This window comes from Tursiops truncatus, chromosome 5 (assembly GCF_011762595.2).
Source record: "Tursiops truncatus isolate mTurTru1 chromosome 5, mTurTru1.mat.Y, whole genome shotgun sequence".
Classification (NCBI taxonomy): domain Eukaryota; kingdom Metazoa; phylum Chordata; class Mammalia; order Artiodactyla; family Delphinidae; genus Tursiops; species Tursiops truncatus.
Genome location: NC_047038.1, coordinates 2,261,410 through 2,281,531, shown reverse-complemented (window position 1 = coordinate 2,281,531; position 20,122 = coordinate 2,261,410). Strand labels below are relative to the sequence as shown.

Below are 20,122 nucleotides of genomic sequence, written 5' to 3'. Positions count from 1 at the left end.
GGTTTTCCCAAATGAGTAGGGTATATTTGGGGTTGGATGACTTAAATTGTAGCTTATGTGGAAAACACAAAATTCTCTTTGGAGAACTTTGGAGGCAGCTGAAATTGAAGCCAGATTTTAGCATTTGGTGGGATATTTGACCTCATTTGACTTTAAAAAAAAAAGAAGTGGGAAAGGAGAGAAAGAAACTGGAAGAAATAGCAGAGGGATCCAATAGCAGCTTAAACAAAGGTAAGATTCCCCCCAGTCCCACCCCCTACAACTCAGGGGACACAGGCCACTGTGCTCAGGTCCCCAAAACAGAGAAAAGCACTGCAGGTTCATTGCCAAGTCTCAAGCCACAAGTTATGCCAAATCTCAAGGAATGGTTTGCAACCAGGCTGCTTCTGCGCAAGAAACTGGTTACCACAGTGCCAGTGGACACAGTGACGGGTGGATGGGTGGATGGATAGACAGATGGACAGATGGGGAATGGGGAGATGGATGGGAGAATGTAGGGATGGATGGATGGGGAGAATGGGGAGATGGATGGGGGATGGGAGGATGGATGGGGGATGGGAAGATGGATGGGGGATGGATGGATGGAAGGATGGACGGGGGATGGGTGAATAAATGGATGGATGGGTGGATGGGGTGATGGATGGATGGATGGGGGATGGACGAGTGGGTGTGGGATGGGGATGAATGAATATATAGATGGATGGAGGGATGGACAGATGGGGACTGGGGGATGCATGAACTGTGGGTGGATGGACTGACTGAATTCATTCGTGGTGGTCAGTGTTTGCCCAATAACACCTCTCTGCCTTGTTGGTCCAAAAATTAATGGAACGCTTCCCAGAGCTACAGAAAGACAAGAACCCTTCGATTCAAAGGGCCCACCAAGTGCTAAGCAGAGGAAGTGAAGAAGTCCCACCAAACCTTCAGAGAGAAAGGTCTCACATGAAGGAAGAGAACCTGCCAGCAGGTGTCTGAGGACAGCAGAGCCCAGCCCTCAAGGTGCTACGGCTCCCACACACTTGCTGAATAGGCAACAGGCAGGTGGAGGCCAAGGCTGGGTGTTCAGGCGCGGGTACACCGGCCATGCTCACCAGGCACTTACGTGAGTGAGCTGTACTAGTAACGTACCCCCGGCCAGATCTTCAGCCTGTGGCAGCTCTAGAAGGTGAGGGTAGTCAGAAACAGCAGCACGTCCAGTCCGGCCATTTGAGTGTGATGGTCACGCACACACAAGGGAGGCGCTGAGACAAGGCACTGCGAGTCCACAGCCACCCCTGCGCCAGCCGTCAGGAGGGACCGGACACCCCTCAACCAGAAGCAGAGTCCCCATCTGCCTGACTCGGGGGGTTCTTTTTATTCACCCATGACACAGCCTCCCACCCAGTGCAGGGTGGCCCCAGGAGGGCTGGGCCCTGGCCTCCATGCACACGGCAGCAGAGGCACAGACTGAATTCGACAACCAGACACACAGACAGGTGCGCTGCGGGCGGTCCTCCGGAACCACCCTCCACCGCCTGCTGGTCGGTGGCCGGAGTCCAGATACACCACGCCAGGAGCACGTGCCACACTCCCCCAAAAGGACTTCTTGGCCTCTGAAAAAAGAAGGGAGGGCTCTTTATAAGAGGACCTCTGGTCGGGCAGTGTCTTCTGCGTGCAGAATTTTACACCCCTCTCCTGAACACCAGAGGCACTAAAATAGCTCTACTGATAGCCGTCTGTCCATGTCCGCCCCACAAACACGTAGGGAGCCTTTGCTGTGCAGGCAGTGCTGTTCTGGGAAGAGGAACAGAGACAATGGGGCTCGTCTGGGGGGAGCCTGTCCTGGAGGGGCCGTCCTGAGGGGGCCCATCCTCCAGGGGCCTATCCTGGGTGGGGGGGCCATACTGGGGAGCCCGTCTTAGGGAGGTCCATCCTTGGGGGCCATCCTGGAGGAGCCCATCCTGGGGGGCCTTTCTGGGGGGCCATCCTAGGGGGACCTATACTGGGGGGCCATCCTGGGGGGCCATCCTAGGGGGACCCATCCTGGGGGAGCCATATTGGGGGGAGCCATCCTGGGGGAGCCCATCCTTGGGAGCCATTCTGGGGGGGCCATCCTAGGGGACCTATCCTGGGGGGGCCATCCTAGGGGGACCTATCCTGGGGGGCCATCCTGGGGGGCCATCCTGGGGGAGCCAACCTGGGGAGCCCATCTTGGGGAAGCCCATCCTGGGGAGGCCCATCCTAGGGGAGCCCATCCTGAGGGAGCCCAACCTAGGGGGCCCATCCTGGGGGAGCCCATCTTGGGGGAGCCCATCCTGGGGGCAGCCCGTCCTGGGGAGTCCACACTGGGGCCCACCTTCTGCCTGTGCAAAATAGCTGAGACAGAGCACAGCAGACCATTCCAGTCAGGGCCCTTGGACTGCGGAGCTGAATGCTGGGGGCCCAGCCATATCACTCGTGTGACACTGGTCAGATGATGACCTTGCTCCTGTACAATGGAGACCACAGAGCACCTTTCCTGGGGGGCAGGCAGAAGCCAGGCTCACCCTAACTCTTCCACGGTCTGAGGAGTCACAGGGCCCGGAAGAGAACATAGGACCCCAGGCAGTTCCCCGAGGGCTCGAGCCCCTCACCCCTACATCAGCCTCGCCTGCAGCCTCCCCTCTGGAACGTCCCTCCCAGACCACCCACTAGCCCAGATGACACGTGGTGTGCATGTGCAGCTGTGCAGGTGCGGGTTCAGGTGTGCAGGTGCAGGTGTGCAGGTGTGCAGGGGGGTGCAGGTGCAGCGGGAGGTCTCCGTGCTCACATCCTGTGCCCGCTGGAGCAGGAAGAAGGCTCAGTGAGCACCTGCTGAGCCGATAACTGTCCGGGACATGGCCTCGCTGTCTCTAAGTGTTAGAATTTACTTTAGTCCACAATGTCTAAACTTTCTAAAAAGAATAGATATGACTTTTGTAAGGAGAAAAAAAAAAAGTTAACTGAAGAGGGCAATGGGTTTTTCTACACAGGCCACTGTCATCAGGAACACCTAATTCCCAGCTGTACAAAAATGAAGGTTGCCTTCTCTCCCCAGACCCACATCAATCCTGCCCCAGCGTGAGGACAAAACAGAGGAGACCTGTGCCCTGCGGCAGGCCCCCACCACTGCTGTGGGGTCTCAGGAGACTCTGCTGGAGCTGGGATGGGGATCAGCAAGGGGGTGAGACCTCAGCAAGACCCCCTGCCCTAGTCGCACGAAAGCACATCCAACTGCGAGTCCAGGGCAGAAGGTGAGGCTCGCCCCATCACCACAACCATCAACGGAGGTCTGGATCAGCGCCAGCTCAGAAGAGGGAAAGGGATCCGAGGGAGCCAGACATCAGAAAACGCGAAAATCCACTCTGGCACGATGCTTCCCTAAAATGAAGCTAGAATCCCACCCTCATTCCCTATTCCCAAAGCTCATCAGCCCTGAACCCCTGAGCCCAGCCCCACACCTCCAAGGACAGCTGGCAGCCGAACCGCCCATCAGGTGAGACACGCAGAGTTCCCAGGCACCCAAGTCCCTGCAAACATCCAACCCAAGAGAAACAGGGAGCCACGGTGGGCTGGGTCAGGCGGCCAGCAGCACGGGTCGCTCTCCACTCGGGTCACCTGCCTCTTCCAAGTACACGACCTATACCCTGAGGGATGGTCCTGAGGTTCACGTGCCAGAGTGGACTGACACATTTCTACTTAAGGAGGGAAACAACGGTCAGGAGTTTTCAGACCACAGGGCCAGGAACTTGTTGAGTATATGGTGTCATATGTTCACAAGCAATGCATACAGAAAGCCCCCAAACTAAAATCCAATTAGCCTAACTGAATCTATGTGACACAGGAGAGGGGAGACACGGACCTGCCATGAGGATGACCTCCAGAGCGGCCCTGTCTTCACCCCACTTGCACTCCTCCTGCACCGCTGAGCTGTCCCCCTGGGCAAGCTCGCCTGCATCCACCTCCTCTCCTCTCCCCACCTGCTCTGAACTCGTCATCACTGTCACCTCCTGCCACCTGACTCTCTTCCGAGCAACCCACCCACAAGAACCCGAATGTCCCCGAACGCCAGCGCCTCACCTCACCTTCCCCTTCTGTTCAGGGCAGAGTCCTAGTGCACGTGATGCCGCGTGAAGGCTGCTGCGTGTGAGGAAAGGCGCTGGACAGCGCCCCGTAAAGAGACCTTCTCATTGAACATCTGGGCCTCTAGGATGCCCACGGGCACCGTCCCTCACCCTGCAGGGGCCCAAGGCAGAGAAGGGCTTATCTCAGAGAGATCTGAGGGATGGCTCTTGTCTGATGGCGTGAACACCAATGAGACTCACAGGAGGCCCACAAAGTTTTCAAGAAAACGGTTTCCGTGGAAACACTGTCAGCTTGAACTGAAAGAGTCACAGGCAGCACAAAATGAAAACTGGCCACTGGATCCCAGAAAGCCTGCTGGCGGGAAGGAGGCCGAGAGAATGACTCAACTGCAGACACGCGCTGCCTTCACGAAAAGGGAAAGAGAAGAACGAGGCGCGCAGAAGGCAGAGCGAGAGCCACTACCCCCAAATCTTCAGACCCAATGAAGCGATTTCCAGCATTTTCCAGGCTGGATTACAGAGCTGCTGTGTGCCTGTGACCCCTTACGCCTTCCCTTCCCCTCCCTTTTGAGGAGCGTCTACAGGGGTTACCCTATGCCTGTCCCAACGCTGCACCACTGCTCTGGGGAGGGGCTGATAGCTGGTCTTCAGTTCCGGTCTACAGACGGAGACGAAGGGCACCCCCGGAGCTGTACTCAAGCAACTACAGCCGGGGACCCTCACCCACACCTGGAGCCCGTCCGGATGACGGCCTTCTGGACTCTGAGCTGATGCCATCGTGGAGGGGTCTTGGGGGCAGTGTGTTTTGTACGTGCGAGGGACGTGAACCACTGGGGCCGTGGGCTGGACACAGACAGGCAGCCTCTGAGACGGCCCCAAGGGTCCTGCCCCCAAGCCGTCCCGCCCTTGGCAGCCCCTGAGTGCAGGCTCCACCTGGTGCCTCGCTTCAGATAAACTGAATACGGCAAAAGGGATGAGATGTCGCTGCCAAGACAGGCTACCCAAAGACTGCCTCCCTGCCCGCCTCGCTCTGAGGGAGGTCAGCGGCCAGGCTGTGAGCTGCCCTGAGAGGCAGCCCACATGGCAAAGAGCAACGTCTCCGGCCACCAGCCAGCAAGGTCGTGCGGCCTGCCACCAGTCACACTGTGACCTTCGAAGGGGATCTTCTGAGGCCACCAACTGCTACGACAGTGAGCTTAGGCGTGACTCCTCACCCGCTGCACCCTGATCACAACCTGTGTGAGACCTGGAACCGAGGACCCGGCTGAGCCACACCCGGGGTCCTGACCACGGGAACGGGGACGCAGAAAACACTGCCGCTCCAGGGGCTGACCTGTTACATGGCAGCAATAACTCATGCACCGCGGGATCCAAAATATGAATGTTATCACTTGATCTGTCACCATTCCTGCTGTAAATATACACAATACAGCGGTCTACCTATTTCCAAGCAGCAATGCATGATTAAGTATTTTTCCCTCAAATCCAATCTGTGATGAGGTGATTAAGGAAATCATGCTGCATACATCAGAGGTAAACTGACCAGGAATGGGAAAAACTGGCTAATGAAAATGACTACTTTTGGATGACCACCTAATCAATCAGTCTCGCAAGCTAAATATAACAGAGTCCCGTTTGACAAATGAAGCAACCGAGGCTCAGGCATCTCGCCTACAGCCATGTCCGAAGGCAGAGTAAGGATTCAAACTCAGGCCGACCAGTCTCAGTTCGGGCTCTTAGCCACACTTCTTACTACTAGCACACGAGCACATGCCTGTGCAGAGACTGGCCTCCCCTGAAGCATTTCTGCTAACAAAAATTATCCACCTGGTTCTCGAACAGTCTACCTCAATTCCTTGGTAGCTTCATCTCCCAAATTGGCACGTTAATCTAAGTTTAGGAAGCAGGTCAGCAGCCCCTAAAATTATCAGGATGCATGGTTGTTGAATAATTTATGATGGACTGAACAGAAGAGTACCACATATAAAATGTTCCAGCTCAGCATTTTGTTATTATGCAGAGATTTTTGCGTGGGTTTTTTTCAAAATGTCAGTTCTTAGGGTTTTAACACTTCAAGCCCAGAGAAACCAAGAGGCCAGGCTGCAGGGACACAGAGCAGATGCCTGGGTTCTGGCCTCTGGGGGCACGTCCCTTCCTGTTCCCAAGTCAGCCTCAGCAAGAGTCAGGTCATCACGAGGCAGCCACCCATCGACTAGCGATGGAGACAAGAACTTACTAAACAGCAAAGCAACTCTCAGAATTAGGAAATACGACAAATACAAGTAATATGGAAAGAGGAGAAAAAATAAGAAAGAGGGGAAATGAAAGACTGGCAACCTTAAGAACATTTAAACAAATCAGGAAAATGTATACTGAATTATTACTCACAGTCTAATAACATTGAAAGGAAATGGAATTCCGAACATAATGTGAACTTGAAGACACACAGCTCTGCCGATGTCGTACTTACCACGCAAAGAAGGCTTAAAACACTAGCTTTAAACTCATCTAGTTCCAGGGACTTCCCTGGTGGTCCAGTGGCTAAGACTCCGCATTCCCAATGCAGGGGGCCCAGGTTCAATCCCTGGTCAGGGAACTAGATCCCACATGCTGCAACTAAGAGTTCACATGCCACAACTAAGGATCCCACATGCCGCAACTAAGACCTGGCACAGCTGAATTTTTTAAAAATATGCAAGAAGGAAAAAGAATTTTTTAATAAATAAAAAAAACTCATCTAGCTCCATCTTCTTTCAAGAGAACACATCACGGGGTGTTCTTTTTACAGCACTGAGCTCTCTCTAGGGGACGGGCCGAGTACAGCTCAGCTGCGGAGGAAGGAGAGGGCTGCCCCCAAGGAAGGGAGACCCACGGACCCCTACGAGCGCCCGAAGCGCTCAGAACAGAAGGGCCTGTGGGAACAGGATACCTGCAGGGCGGCTTGAATATTTTATCTCTGTCCCCAGTGCCCCTGCCTACGCCAGGCCTCAACCAAGCAGCCCCCTCACCAGCACTTCTCCTTTTCTCAAAGTGTGGAGAAGAAAGTCTAGATTTAGCAGAAAAGATACTATTTTAAATTACAAAGGTCCATTTTACTGGTGCAAAAATATTACTATATTACATCTTTCTGGGTGATTCTAATCCTTTGTAAAGTTTACATCACGAAAAATCCAAATGATAACCAGTTAAGAGGGAAAAAATGTGTGAGATCGCTCTCATCTAAAAGAAATAAATAAAAGTGTAAAACACAACGTTGTAAATCAACTATACTTCAATAGAACAATTAATTTTTAAAAATAAAAAAAATTTTTTTTCAAAGGCATAAGACCTCCGACAAGCAGAAGGCAGCATCGTTTCACACCGGCTAGGCTCACACAGGCACTGAGGGGCACAGACCCTGCAGCCTGAGAGGACACAAAAGACACCTATGTTGTAACCAGGCACCTGTGTCCCTAAAAACCGTCTCCCGAGCACACGTGGGGCCTGATCGCTGGCTGACCAGGGACCCTCTGCTGCCACTCTGCATCACTCTCCAGTGTGATGGGCATAACGAAGATACTGAGGCAGGTGCATCTGGAAGTAACTTTTAAACTCCCATCACAATAAGAACCCTTTCTACACAGGGAGGAATTTAAGAAAGGTCTCAACTAAGGAAAGGAGGAGCTCGGCAGAAGGCAGGCAGCTGGACATCCAGGTGGGAGATGGCAGCGTGATGGCGGCAGAGACAGGGGCAGGAGACAGGCAGGGGAGAGGCTGGCTGGGCTGCCAGCACCTGCAGCAGACCCTACTCACACCTGCCGGCCGCACATCCACAGCCCACCCTGCTCCAGCCCGGGATCTTCCCCGGCTGCCACCCAGGGTCCCAGTCCAAACCTCAACGCTCACCCCGGGCAGGTCCACCTTCACCACCCATGACCTCCCTGCTCGCCCATTCATTCATTCACTCATTCATTCATTCAATAACTGCCCAGTGGCCTCTACAGCAGCACCGGGTAGACAACTACGATCAGGTGACCAGTGACGGCCCCGCCCTCCCAGGGCCAACCACCCTGGGGGACAAAACAGCTCAACGGGCCAGTACCATCACACACGGAAGTTGGAGGGACCCACAGGAGGGCAACGGTAGCCCTGACTCCATTTGAAAAATTGTTCTTCCCTGAACCTACCCTCTCCCCCTCCCTCCCTCCGCCGCTCCTTGGCTCAGGTAGCCCCCCCACCAGACCCCCGAACTCCCCCAAGCCTCATCACCCCCCAGCTACCCGGCAGCCCAGCGGAGGACACCCACACCTGGGCCACGCCTGCCATTCGCTCAGCAGCCCCTCCCCTCCCAGCCCTGGGCAGTGGTCCACACGCCACTGTGGGTGCACAGTCGGGGGTGGGGGAGAAGGGGCCAGGAGGCAGGTTTGAGGGGGCAGGGGAAGCGGAACAAGACAGCCGTAAGGAGTGGCAGGAACGTCAGCGCAGGGTCCACCTGCCACAAGGTTAGAACACACAGAGGCCGGAAGCCCCAGAAATCCCGATTGCCCAGAGCACCACACCAAGCAGCTCAGGTGGGCCGGGCGCCCTACCACGCCCCCACCCAGCCCCCCGCAGCCAGGGCTGAGTGGAGGGGCCCGAGAGCGGTGACACCCTACCCCTGCCATCGGCGGGCAGACCCAGCCCTCGAGCTCCTGGCTTGCTCTGGGCGCCAGCCCGGCCATACCGCTTCCAGAAAGTAGACAGGACAAGCTGGGGCTACAGTGTTTCAGGCTCTACAGCTGATGGAACTGCGGGGCTAGTTTTGATTCCAGAAACAAATTCTACAAATTGAAATACTGAAGGTTAAACCGTCTTAATTTTCCATTCCTGTTGCTATTTGACTTGCCCTTTTCAGCTCTGCTTGGTATTTATTTCTGTTTGTGGTTTTTAAACCTGGGCAGGGGGGAACTATAAATAAAGTTGCTGGATGTAGCAAATGAAAAGGAAGGCCACTCTGTTAAACCTGAATTTCAGATAAAAGACGAATGACTTTTTAGTATAACTGTGTCCCAAATATCGCACAGCAGTTTTTATCCGGTGAATCTATCTATGAAGGGACAGCCCCCCAGTCCTGAGGCAGCAGCCTCCCGCCGGAACCTGGCTGTCCCGCCACCCTCCCGGCGGCCCAGGACAGGAGGCACAGCCAGACCCTCCGCCCACCTGGCTGCCTGGTCCCCGCCTCCTCGCTCACCCCAAGGCCGGCACCGGCGGAGAACCACTCTCCTCTCCAAGAAGTGGGTCTTTTCTCAGGCCTCCTACAGAACATCCCGCCACGTACAAATCTGGTCATTCGCTACAGGAGTCAAGAGGAGGAAGCCACAGGGTGTGCACTGCCCTTATTGTCTTTTTCAGGGGGGCAGACGGGAACCTTTCTGTGCTCGGCGTCTCTCTCAGTCACTCTCAGGGAGACAGAAATCTGCAAGCGCACAGAGTCCCAGTACCCGCCTCAGCCTGCACACGGGCTCAGCCTGCACACGGGCGGGCGGCGGGCAGAGCCCTCAGAAATCAACGCAGGACGCGTGGCCAGAGCAGGCCACGTGGCAGGAGGCGCATCCCCTGCCCATGATCCCACAGGGCTCCTCACCTTCCAGGTCCAGGCAGGGTGTGGTGGGCTGCATGGTGGCCCCAAGGACATCAGGTCCTAATGCCCAGAACCTGCAAATGTGACCTTATTTGGAAAAAGGGTCTTTGCAGATGGGCTTGTGTGAAGAATTCTCAGATGAGGAGACAGTGCTGGGTTACCCAGGGGGCCCTAAATGCCATCACAAGTGTCCTATAAGAGGGAGGCAGAGGGAAGCTGAGACACAGGGGAGGCCACGTGAAGACGGAGGCAGAGACAGGAGCGTAGGGGCCTCGAGCAGCCACCAGGAGCCGGAAGAGGTGGGAAGGATCTCCCGACAACGGAGGCCCCCAGGGGGAGCCCAGCCGGGCCCTGCCCACACCTTGATGCGGACATCCGCCTCCAGAACAGCGAGAATAAATCCCCGCTGGTGTAAGCCCCCCAGTTGGCAGTGCTTTGTTCCACGGCCCCAGGAAACTCACACAAGGTGGGCCCAGGAGCCCCCCAGCCCGGGCCCGGCCGCCCCACCCTCGCGGTGCAGAGTGGACTGGCTGTGAAACGCTAGGTGCACGCTCCTGGCCGGGCTCCAGGCCACTAGGGATGGGGCTCTGGGGAGCGGGCGGTCTGGGCACCTCACGCTGCCCAAATGCCTCCAGGTAAAGTGTGTCCCAGGCCGGGCTCCTCGGGACTGCACTCACGAGCCGCAGAGCCACAGGCTGGCCCGCAGTAGGGGCTGGACGCGGAGGTGCCCACCGGCGCACGTCCACTCACAGCAGCCACGCTAACAGCACCAGGAACATCCTGCGGGCCACACAGTCCCCAGCACTTCACACTCGTTATTCTAGCTCATCCTCACAACAGCCTTATCATTAACCCTATGTTACAGACAGAAACTGGCACAGAAAAGCAGTCTGCCGAGGTCGAGCTAGACACCGGGGTGGGGTGAAGAGCAGGTACCAAACAGAGCCCTGCGTCGAGGGAACCCGCACCAGCAGGACCGCCCCCCGACCAGAGGTCAGCGGACAAAACCCTCATCCTCACCCCTCGGTGGCTCACGTCGGACGGACGCAGCGAGGGGTGCACACCGGCCAACATGCTCCCCACACTGCTTTGTGTGTCTAAGAAGGCATCCTAGAAGCGCCGCCCTGGACTTCATCTCATCCAGGACTTGGTAAGGAAGAGCTTTCTCCTAGGCTGGAGTGGCTCACTCCCCAATTACTTGATTCTCTAGACGAGAAACAAGTAAACCCCAAAGGTCAACGCCTGGCTACTAACCAAAGTGCCAGGAGGTCCGTCAGTGAAGTGAAAGCCTCATGCATCCGCCTGTGCTGCTGAACCAAGTTCCGACCAGGTCCAAAATATAAAACCAGCTCTTTGAAGAGCTACGAAAGCAGGCAGAAACCGGAGGGGAGTTATCCTCTGTAAGAAGAGGGTTGCACTGGGTAAGGTGTGTGTTTGTACACATCTGGAGCTCAGGTGGAAGCTGCAATCCTCCAGCTTCTAGTCACAGGATGGAGTCTGGGCATGGCAGGTGGCTGTAAAGTGAGGGGAACATCTCAGTGTCTCAGACAGGAGGTAGCTGGGGAGAGAGGAAGCCCTGAAATCTGCCGGTAAACTCTGCCCAGGCCCTCGGCCAGCCCCCGAGCAGCCTGTGCACACAGAGCCTCCCAGGAGGAAGCCAGAGTCCAGGCACAGCAGCAGACGTGATGCAGAGAGGTCAGTGTGAGTCCCGACGAGTCAACACTCTCCAGAGAAAACAACCGCTAGTGGAGCACAGTCAAATGTTACTAGATGTTCACAGAAACAGGAAGGTGCGGCCCACAGTCAAGAGACACAGAAGCCAGTGGGAACTGATCCTGAGGTAACCTAGGAGTTGAAATTAGCAGATCAGAACTTTAAGGCAGCTAATATAGTGCGCTCAAGGATTTAATGGAAGATACAGTCAAACAAACAGGTGGCCTATCTCAGTAGAGAAATGGAAACTATAGGAAAGAAGCCAGTGGAAACTCTAGAAATAAAAACTACAGTAACTGAAATTCTTAAACTCATCGAATGAAATGGACTTAATTTAGACTGGAGATGGAAGAAAAGGAGACGAGAAAGAGAAAAAACTGTTAAATTAGAACAGGGCCTAAATGCCCTGTGGGACAATGACAAACACCCACCGCACGTGTAACAGGAGCACCAGAGGGAGCGCAGAACAAACGGGGCAGGAAAATATCTGCACAAACAATGACCACATGTTCCCCAAATTTGATAAAAAAATTATCAACTTATTTATCCAAGAAGCGCCACAAACCCTGAGCAGGATAAATACAAAGAAAACCCTCATACGCACATCACAGTCCAAGTGCTGGAAGTCAAAGGCGAAGACGCCACGTGACACACGGGGACAAGGCGGCGATGGCGAGGCTGACATCTACACAACGGCAGCCGGAAGACAAAGCGAACCAGAGGGCTGGGAAGGAGAAACCGGAATTCTACAGCCAGCACAAAGATCCCTTAAAACTGAAGGGAAATGAAGACAGTTCAGATAAACCAAAATTGGGAGAATCTGTCACCAACAGGCAAGAAATGCTAAAGGAGGTGTTTCAAGCTGAAGAGAAAGGACACCAGATGGAAACTCAAATCTACAAGAGGGAACGAAGCAAACAGAAATGGTGAATATGCGGGTAAATGTCGTGACATATTATTTTCCTTCTGTTAATTTCTTTAAAATACGTATGACTTTTTAAAGCAAAAATTATAACAGTGTGTTGTATGGTTTATAACATATGTAGATACAAGACGAATGACAGCAAATAGCTCAAAGGGGGGATAAATGGAACTTTTATTACTATTATAAAATTCTTAACACTTTTTCTAAAGTGTTACACAATTAACTCTAAACAGGCTGCAGTAAGTTAGTATACATATTTTAGACTACTAAAAAATAATGCAAAGAGGTACAGCCAAAAAGCCAAGCCAGGAATTAAGATGGAATACTAGAAAATAGGTGTGTATATTTACTACAGATAAATACACATCTGGTACATGCAATACATAGATACAAACATGTACACACCTTTGTGTATGTACACACATATATGCATACATTCAGTTAACCCAAAACAAGACAGGAAAGGAAAAACAGCAACACCACCAAAAACTAGGGCAAACAGAAGACAAGTGGAGACACAAATCAGCCCTATTAATAGGCACGTGGAACGGAAATGAAAAGCTACGACAAAAGAGGAGTGAGGAGCGGGTGGAGTCAAGCGGAGTCTAGCAGGCCCGGACGTCCACAGTCGTCACAGGTGACTGACAGTACCTGGGCGTTCACTATATTCTTCTGTTTACTCTGTATCTATTCAAATAATTTCTATAATGAACACTTTCTAAAAATTGGTATTAAGAGTGTTCCAAATATTATTTATGCCCCTTCCCCCCCAAAACTGCTTTGGAAAAGTTTGTGTTTATTATTTGTTTATTTATTAGCTAATAAAAACTTTCAATTTGGGGGAAGTTAAAACACTAGAAATGGAAAAGGAAAACAACACTCACATTCAAAAGCAGAAAGTATGAAATGGGCTTTATGAGAAGCTAACTTTGAATGTCAGCATACAAACAGGCTGAGAGTAAACGGATGGAAAAGCCATAAGGTGCAGACAGTAAACGTGAGACAGCTAGGAGTGTGCATCAGTGTCAGGTAAATGGGCTTCAAAACAAAAGCTCTGCTCATCAGGAAAACAAATCGTCCCTAAAGTGTACAAGCCTAATAACAGGGCTTCAGATACAGAAAGCAAAACCTGAAAGAACTCAAGGCAGGAATACACAATCCACAGTCAACGTTGGAGATTTTAACACTTTTCTCAACAATTATTACAATGACCAGAATCCCTACCCACCCACCCCCAAAATCAGTAATATAGGAGATCTGAACACCATACAGTGTTCCTTCCATGTGCCAGGCACAATTTTAGGTGTTTGAATTCGGCCATGAATAATACTGAGGAAAAAAAAAAAAAATCCTTGCTCTCAAGGGACTTCCCTGGTGGTGCAGTGGTTAAGAATCCACCTGCCAACGCAGGGGACAGGGGTTCGAGCCCTGGTCTGGGAAGATCCCACATGCCGCAGAGCAACTAAGCCCGTGCACCACGACTAACGAGCCTGCGCTCTAGAGCCCGTGAACCACAGCTACTGAAGCCCGCGTGCCTAGAGCCCGTGCTCCGCAACAAGAGAAGCCACCGCAATGAAAACCCCGTGCACCACAACGAAGAGTAGCCCCCGCTCACTGCAACTAAAGAAAGCCAGCACGTAGCAACAAGGACCCAACATGGCCCAAAATAAATAAATTTATTTTTAAAAAAAATTCTTGTTCTCATGAAGGATATAGTCTAGTAAAAAATAGGGGGGAAAAAGAAAGATAAGAAAACAGAATAGGGCTTCCCTGGTGGCGCAGTGGTTGAGAATCTGCCTGCTAATGCAGGCGACACGGGTTTGAGCCCCGGTCTGGGAGGATCCCACATGCCGCGGAGCAACTAGGCCCGTGAGCCACAACTACTGAGCCTGCGCATCTGGAGCCTGTGCTCCGCAACAAGAGAGACCGCGATAGTGAGAGGCCCGTGCACCGTGATGAAGAGTGGCCCCCACTTGCCACAACTAGAGAAAGCCCTCGCAAAGAAACGAAGACCCAACACAGCCAAAAGTAAATAAATAAATAAATAAAAATTTAAAAAAAAAAGTAACTGTACCATTAAAAAAAAAAAAGACAATAAAAACTCAAAGTATCCTTAATTATTACCTTCTAAGAGATAAATAGAAAAGGAAAATCGAAATAAAAAAGAACTATTGAACAATAAAAGGGATAACAGAAATAAAACAATTAACAGAAGTGTCAGAAGACAATGCAAAGCAATCTCCCAAGGGCAGACGAAACATCAAAGAGATCAATAAGAGGAGAAGGAAGATCAGGGATTAGAAGGTCAGCCCAGGAGTTCTAGCCTCCAAATAAAAGGGGTTCCAGAGAGACACAAGAATGAAGGAAAGGAAACTAAGAATAATACAAAACGTCAGGCCTAGGCTGAAGGGGGCCACCTGGCCCAGGACAGTGATGAGAACGTACGTCATCAACTGATAGATCAGAACATGGGGAACAAGAGAAGCTCCTGTGGGGCCAGATCACACACAGAGACCTGAAGTCACCATGGCATCAGCTTCCACCAGTGCCGGAAACTACACACAATGATGCAACATCTTCAAAATTCTGAGAAAACACTTTTCAGTAGAATTCTATACCCAGCTAAACTAAAAGTTAACTGAAGAGTGAAACAAAGATACTTTCAGAATCAGGGGCAAAGAAAAATCTAGCTAATGTTTCTTAGTTATCATGAATATGCACTCAACAGAACAAGGAGTGAGCCCAGACAGAGAATAGAGGTCCCGAGCGTGGGGACATGGGGGCGCAGGCGTGCAGGTCCCATGGGGACCAGGATAGAGTGGGGCAGGAAGCAGGATGCCAGGAGCGAAGTCCTCAACAAGGGCCACCACAAGAGGGGTGTGGCAGGGCACGTGCTGGGGTGAGGAGAGAGAGGTTGACAGGAGAGCGACAGGGTTGAGTGAGAAAGGAGTTGTGCTCATGTACCGTGTGGTTCAGCAACAAACATGTGAGCAGCGGACACTAGTCTAACCAAAAGAAGGTGATGTGATGAAGTTGGGAAATGGAGGGAGAGGAAGCAGTGGTGCAGCGGAGGGGAGAGCCAGCCCTCCCTCGCACCTTCGAGAGAAATCAAATACACACATTTTAAGACTAGCAGCTTAAATGGGCAGTAAATGCCTGAGAAAATAGGATGCCTGAGATGACTGCCCCTTGGAGATGGGGACAAGCAGGACAGGAGAGTGTCTGCTGTCTGATTCTTTAATCAGTAGGCTTAGCTCTTCATCTGGTGTCCTAAAATGATGGCCACTGTCAAGGGACAAAAATGGTGCAGCATGGTGTGTGTAAAAAAAAAACCAAGGAAGGAGACACATCGGGATATCACCTGATTACAGGGTTGGGGACGGGTTGGGGACAGTAAGGCCACAGGAAAAGAGAGCAAAGAAAGCAGAAAGGACAAATTAGGCATTTTACTTGCCTGGAGTACATGATCTCGGGGATGAATCTGGTGAACCCCCAAAAACCGCAGGTAAACTTGTGTCTGTATTAAAATTGCACGTACACGTGGGTTAAGTGTACTTCTGAGGACTGACTACAGCTCTTGTCAGATGGCCAAAGGAGCTGGTAACCACCACCCCCAAAAGTAAAAACGAGTGATCTGCCAGACTTGAACCCCAAGCAAAGCTCATCTTCTCTCCCGGGACAGCTGCGGCCTCTCCTCCGGCGCACAGCAGGGGACACCACGAGGCCCTTCTGGACGCAGGAGCGGCAGCGCCCAGTCGGGGAAGGTGTACGAGATGGCTGCTCCCCAGCCCAGGACGGGAAAGACCACAGTCCTTCCAAAAGTAGTCAGGGTGGTCCGCAACGACATCGGGTCCGAGGCCCTGGAACTGTGAATGTCACCTCATAAGCAACAGGGACTTGGCAGGTGGGATTACTTTAAAGAGCCCTTGCTGGGAGAGGACCCTGGGTTCCACACGCAGGTGTGACCACAGGTGTCCTCACGGGAGGGAGGCAGAGGGAGGTGTGAAGACAGGACACAAGGACGGAAGCAGGGGCGCCAGGGCAGTGTGACACGGGGCCCAGGGCCGAGGCATGTGGGACAGCCTCCAGAACTGCGAGGGGTACATTTCTGCCCTTTAAGCCACTAAGCTGGTGGTAATTTGTTACAGCGGTCACGGGAAACGCATACACGTGCTAACTAGAAAGTAAAAGGTTTATGGGAACTCCACCAAAAAAATGTAAGACGCCCTGGCTTCGTTGTGTTTTGTGTACTTGCTACACAGCATGTGTTAAGTCTTCACTAACACAGTTTTCTCCTTCATCCTGACCCTTTTGCTTGGCCCGTTTCAGACAAAGACAAGTGTCAAAAGACAATATAATCAGAACGTGAACATGCTATCACCTCTGCGGGCGGGCGGCACGGGCCACTCCTTCCACTGGGCAGCCAGCCTTGACCGCCCTCACCTCCCCCACCTCCCGGCCGGCCGGCCCCTCCGCCAGGGCCACACTGGTCCCGGCCTCCCAGCCCGCAGCTGTCCTCTGCCTGGCCACTGGCCCCTTCCTCTCAGATGCCCTCCTTCTAGAACGAGGGGGAAGAAGGGCTGCCCTTGACCCTGGGGCGCAGCAGTGTCCAGGCCCCCTCCTCTCGGCTGCGCAGGCCCACTCAGTGCCCGCCTCTCACCTCCTGACCCTGCGCAGGACACTGCCACCCAGCGCCCGCCCACATGTCAGCTCCACACGTCCGTCCAGCCCAGGTCCTCCTCTGCCCATCCCAGCCCACAGGCGGTCACCCAGCGCCTTGGCTGTGGGCGCCTCAGCGATGGGCTGTCCCCATCTGAGCATCCCTGAAGCCCAGGTCCTGTGCCGGCCACCTCGTGCCTGTTATCTCTAGGCCTCAAGACCACTGGGTCGGAAGGCGTTCTGATGAAACCTCACGCTGTGACCACTATGTTTCTAAAGTTAAACTTTAAACATATTCTCTCTACTCACCGCCCTCTCCCCACTGCCTACTTGGGCTCCTGTCTCAGACCTGGGTGCTGGGGGGGTCTCTGGGGAAGCGGCGCCTTGCCCGCAGGCCTCACTGTCCCGCTGCAGGTCCCCCGGCCTCACAAGGGCCCTTCCCATCACAGCACGTGAAAGTACCGGACACTGACCACGCAGATCCACTCACAACCCTGAGCAGCCTCACAGGCAGGTCCCGTTACACACCCAACCCAGCAATGGGGAAACTAAGGCACAGAGAGGGGGGTCGCCTGCCCAAGGGCTCTGTCTACACCCACAACTCTGGGCCGCTCTGTCTACACCCACAACTCTGGGCCGCTCTGTCTACACCCACAACTCTGGGCCACTCTGTCTACACCCACAGCTCTGGGATGCTCTCTGTCTACACTCACAACTCTGGGCCGCTCTGTCTACACCCACAACTCTGGGCCACTCTGTCTACACCCACAACTCTGGGCCGCTCTGTCTACACTCACAACTCTGGGCCGCTCTCTGTCTACACTCACAACTCTGGGATGCTGTCTACACCCAAAACTCTGGGCTGCTCTCTGTCTACACCCACAACTCTGGACCACTCTGTCTACACCCACAACTCTGGGCCGCTCTGTCTACACCCACAACTCTGGGCCTCCCAGTCTCACCCCTCCACCCCTGAGCTGCAGCACGGAGCCTGCACCGGGAAGCCGGCACGGCAATGCACTGCGTTGCTGCAGTGGATTTCCAGAGTTGGGGGTCTCTGGAGGCGGCCTCTGGCCAAACAATGCGGCCGCCCGTGAGATCGGACAGGAAACTCGGGAGCCGTGCGGACTCGGCCCGGGGCGCGCGGGCTCGGCCGCCGTCCGAGCGAACGCGGTGGGCACTGCAGGCCCGCGGCTCAGCCCGGCCCCGACCCCCGGTCCTCCTGTCCCGCCAAGGGCCGGCCCCGCGGCGGCCCCACAACCCGGCCGGAGTCGGGCCCGGGAACAAAAGGAGGGCGGCGGCGGCCGGGCGGCCCCGACCCTGAGGAGCCGGCCGCCCCCAACACCCTCCGCTCCGCTGGGCGGGGCGGACCGCGGAGGGCGCGAGCGCGCGCCCAGAGAAGAAAGAAAGCGGAGGCGGGGCGGCCAGCGCCCGGCCCGCAACCTACCGGCCGCTCGCTCTCCGGCCGCGATCCGCTCCGCCCGCGCGCCCAACGGTCGCCTCCGCTGTCTCCCAGGGCCGAGGGGCGGGGCCGGGAGGGGGCGGGGCCGCAGAGAGGGGCGGGGTCGATGGGGGCGAAACCAGCGCGTGGGCGGGGCCTAAGGGGCTGTTCGGGGGCGGGGCCAATGCGGGCGGGGCCGTGGACGGGTAGGTATCTCTCGGGGGCGGGGCCATCTGTGGCGGGACCGGTGAAGGGGCAGGGCCTGGTAGGGGAGGGGCTGATGGGGCGGGGTCGAGGGAGGAATGGGACCTCCTGGGGGCGGGGCCGTGGGAGGAGCGGGACCTCCAGGAGGCAGGTGGGGCGGGGTCGTGGCCTCCAAGGTCTTGGGAGGCTCTCAGCACGGGGCCGGAGTGCTTGGTCTATGGAGCTGGGACGAGGAGTCCAGTGGACGGGATGGGGGGCGGCGCTTCCACGGGACAAGGGAAGAAGGAGACGAGAGACGGATCTTGAGGGGGCGGATCTTGAAGGGCGGGGACCCCCGGACAGGGGCGGGACTTCCGCTACCCGGGAGACGTGGCGGGTCCTGCTCTGGCCGTGGACGTTCTGCGCCGTCGGCCCGTATCCCCTCCCGCACCGGGTTCTCTCCCGCGCCCACCCCGCCCCCCCGGTCCCGGGAGGTGCGTTGAGACTTCCTCCGCGCCCCGCGTCTCGAGGACCCCGCCCCCTCCTCTCGACTGCCTTCCGCGACCTTGATGATCATCAGACCGCATTCCACCAAGAAATCGCTTTATTTTTGCGGAAGGGAGTGTGGTGTCCCCCGCGGATCACAGCCGCCCCCTAGTCCCCCAACAGGGAGCAGAGGCCAGGCAGGCCAGGCAGGTGCCCAGCACGACCCAGGCTGCCCTGGTGGTCCCCAGGGCGCCTGCTCCCCTCCCACCTGTCCAGACCCTGGGCCTTGTGCCCGGGGAGGCCGTCCAGGGCTGGCTCTCCTCCCCTCCAGCTGTCTTCTTCCTCAGCGGTCCCTACTCGGGAAGTCCCATTCCCGTTAGTCATAGTGACCGGCCAGAGTATTTTCAGGAAACAGTCTGCTGGGCATTTATTGTACGAGCTAAGTGTGGGGAAAATCAAGCCCAGGACTCCTGACTAGTCAGGCCTTGACTTTCCGTTATGCAGCCGGCACCCACACCTGGCTGGAGCCTGCTGGGTTGTATATTAAATTGTATATTGTTGTATATTAAATCACCAGCCATCACACTTCCAGCCCCTCGGCTGACTGTGAAAAATCAGAAAATCTTCAGTTATGCTTCATATTCCCTTCAGTGCTCCCAAAAGGGCAGCGGAGGACAAATTTCTCACTACCTGACATGTTGTCAGGATGCATCTTCCCCTTATGTTTGCAAATGAAATAGCTCGATAGCATCTGGGGATGCGGACCTGTGTTGGCAGAAGTGTGCTGGCCATCAGAAGGGCTGCCGTGCTCTGCTGAGGGCAGGTAGTGGGGAGCTCTCGGGCACTGGGGCCAACGGTCTCTACAACAGCACAGCTACGGACTGTGTCCCCCCAACAACTTCACATGTTGAAGCCTATTCCCCAATGTGATGGTATTTGGAGGTGATGAGGTCATAAGAGTGGAGACCCATGAACGTGATTAGTGCTCTTGTAAGAGAGACCCCAGAGAGCTCCCTCACCTGATGGGCCATGTG

At 54.7% G+C, this 20,122-nt stretch overlaps 1 protein-coding gene across 4 annotated transcripts in view; it reads right to left on the bottom strand.

Annotated features, from left to right (window-relative positions):
• The window catches only part of RGS12 (regulator of G protein signaling 12), a 118,270-nt gene extending 99,766 nt beyond the window's left edge, over window positions 1-18,504 (bottom strand). For all 4 annotated transcript variants that reach the window (XM_033856582.2, XM_033856583.2, XM_019951309.3 and 1 more), the window contains exon 1: window positions 18,426-18,504. The gene's annotated coding sequence lies outside the window, so the exon portion shown is untranslated. The remainder of the gene's footprint in view (window positions 1-18,425) is intronic.
• Between the last annotated feature and the right edge of the window lie 1,618 nt (window positions 18,505-20,122).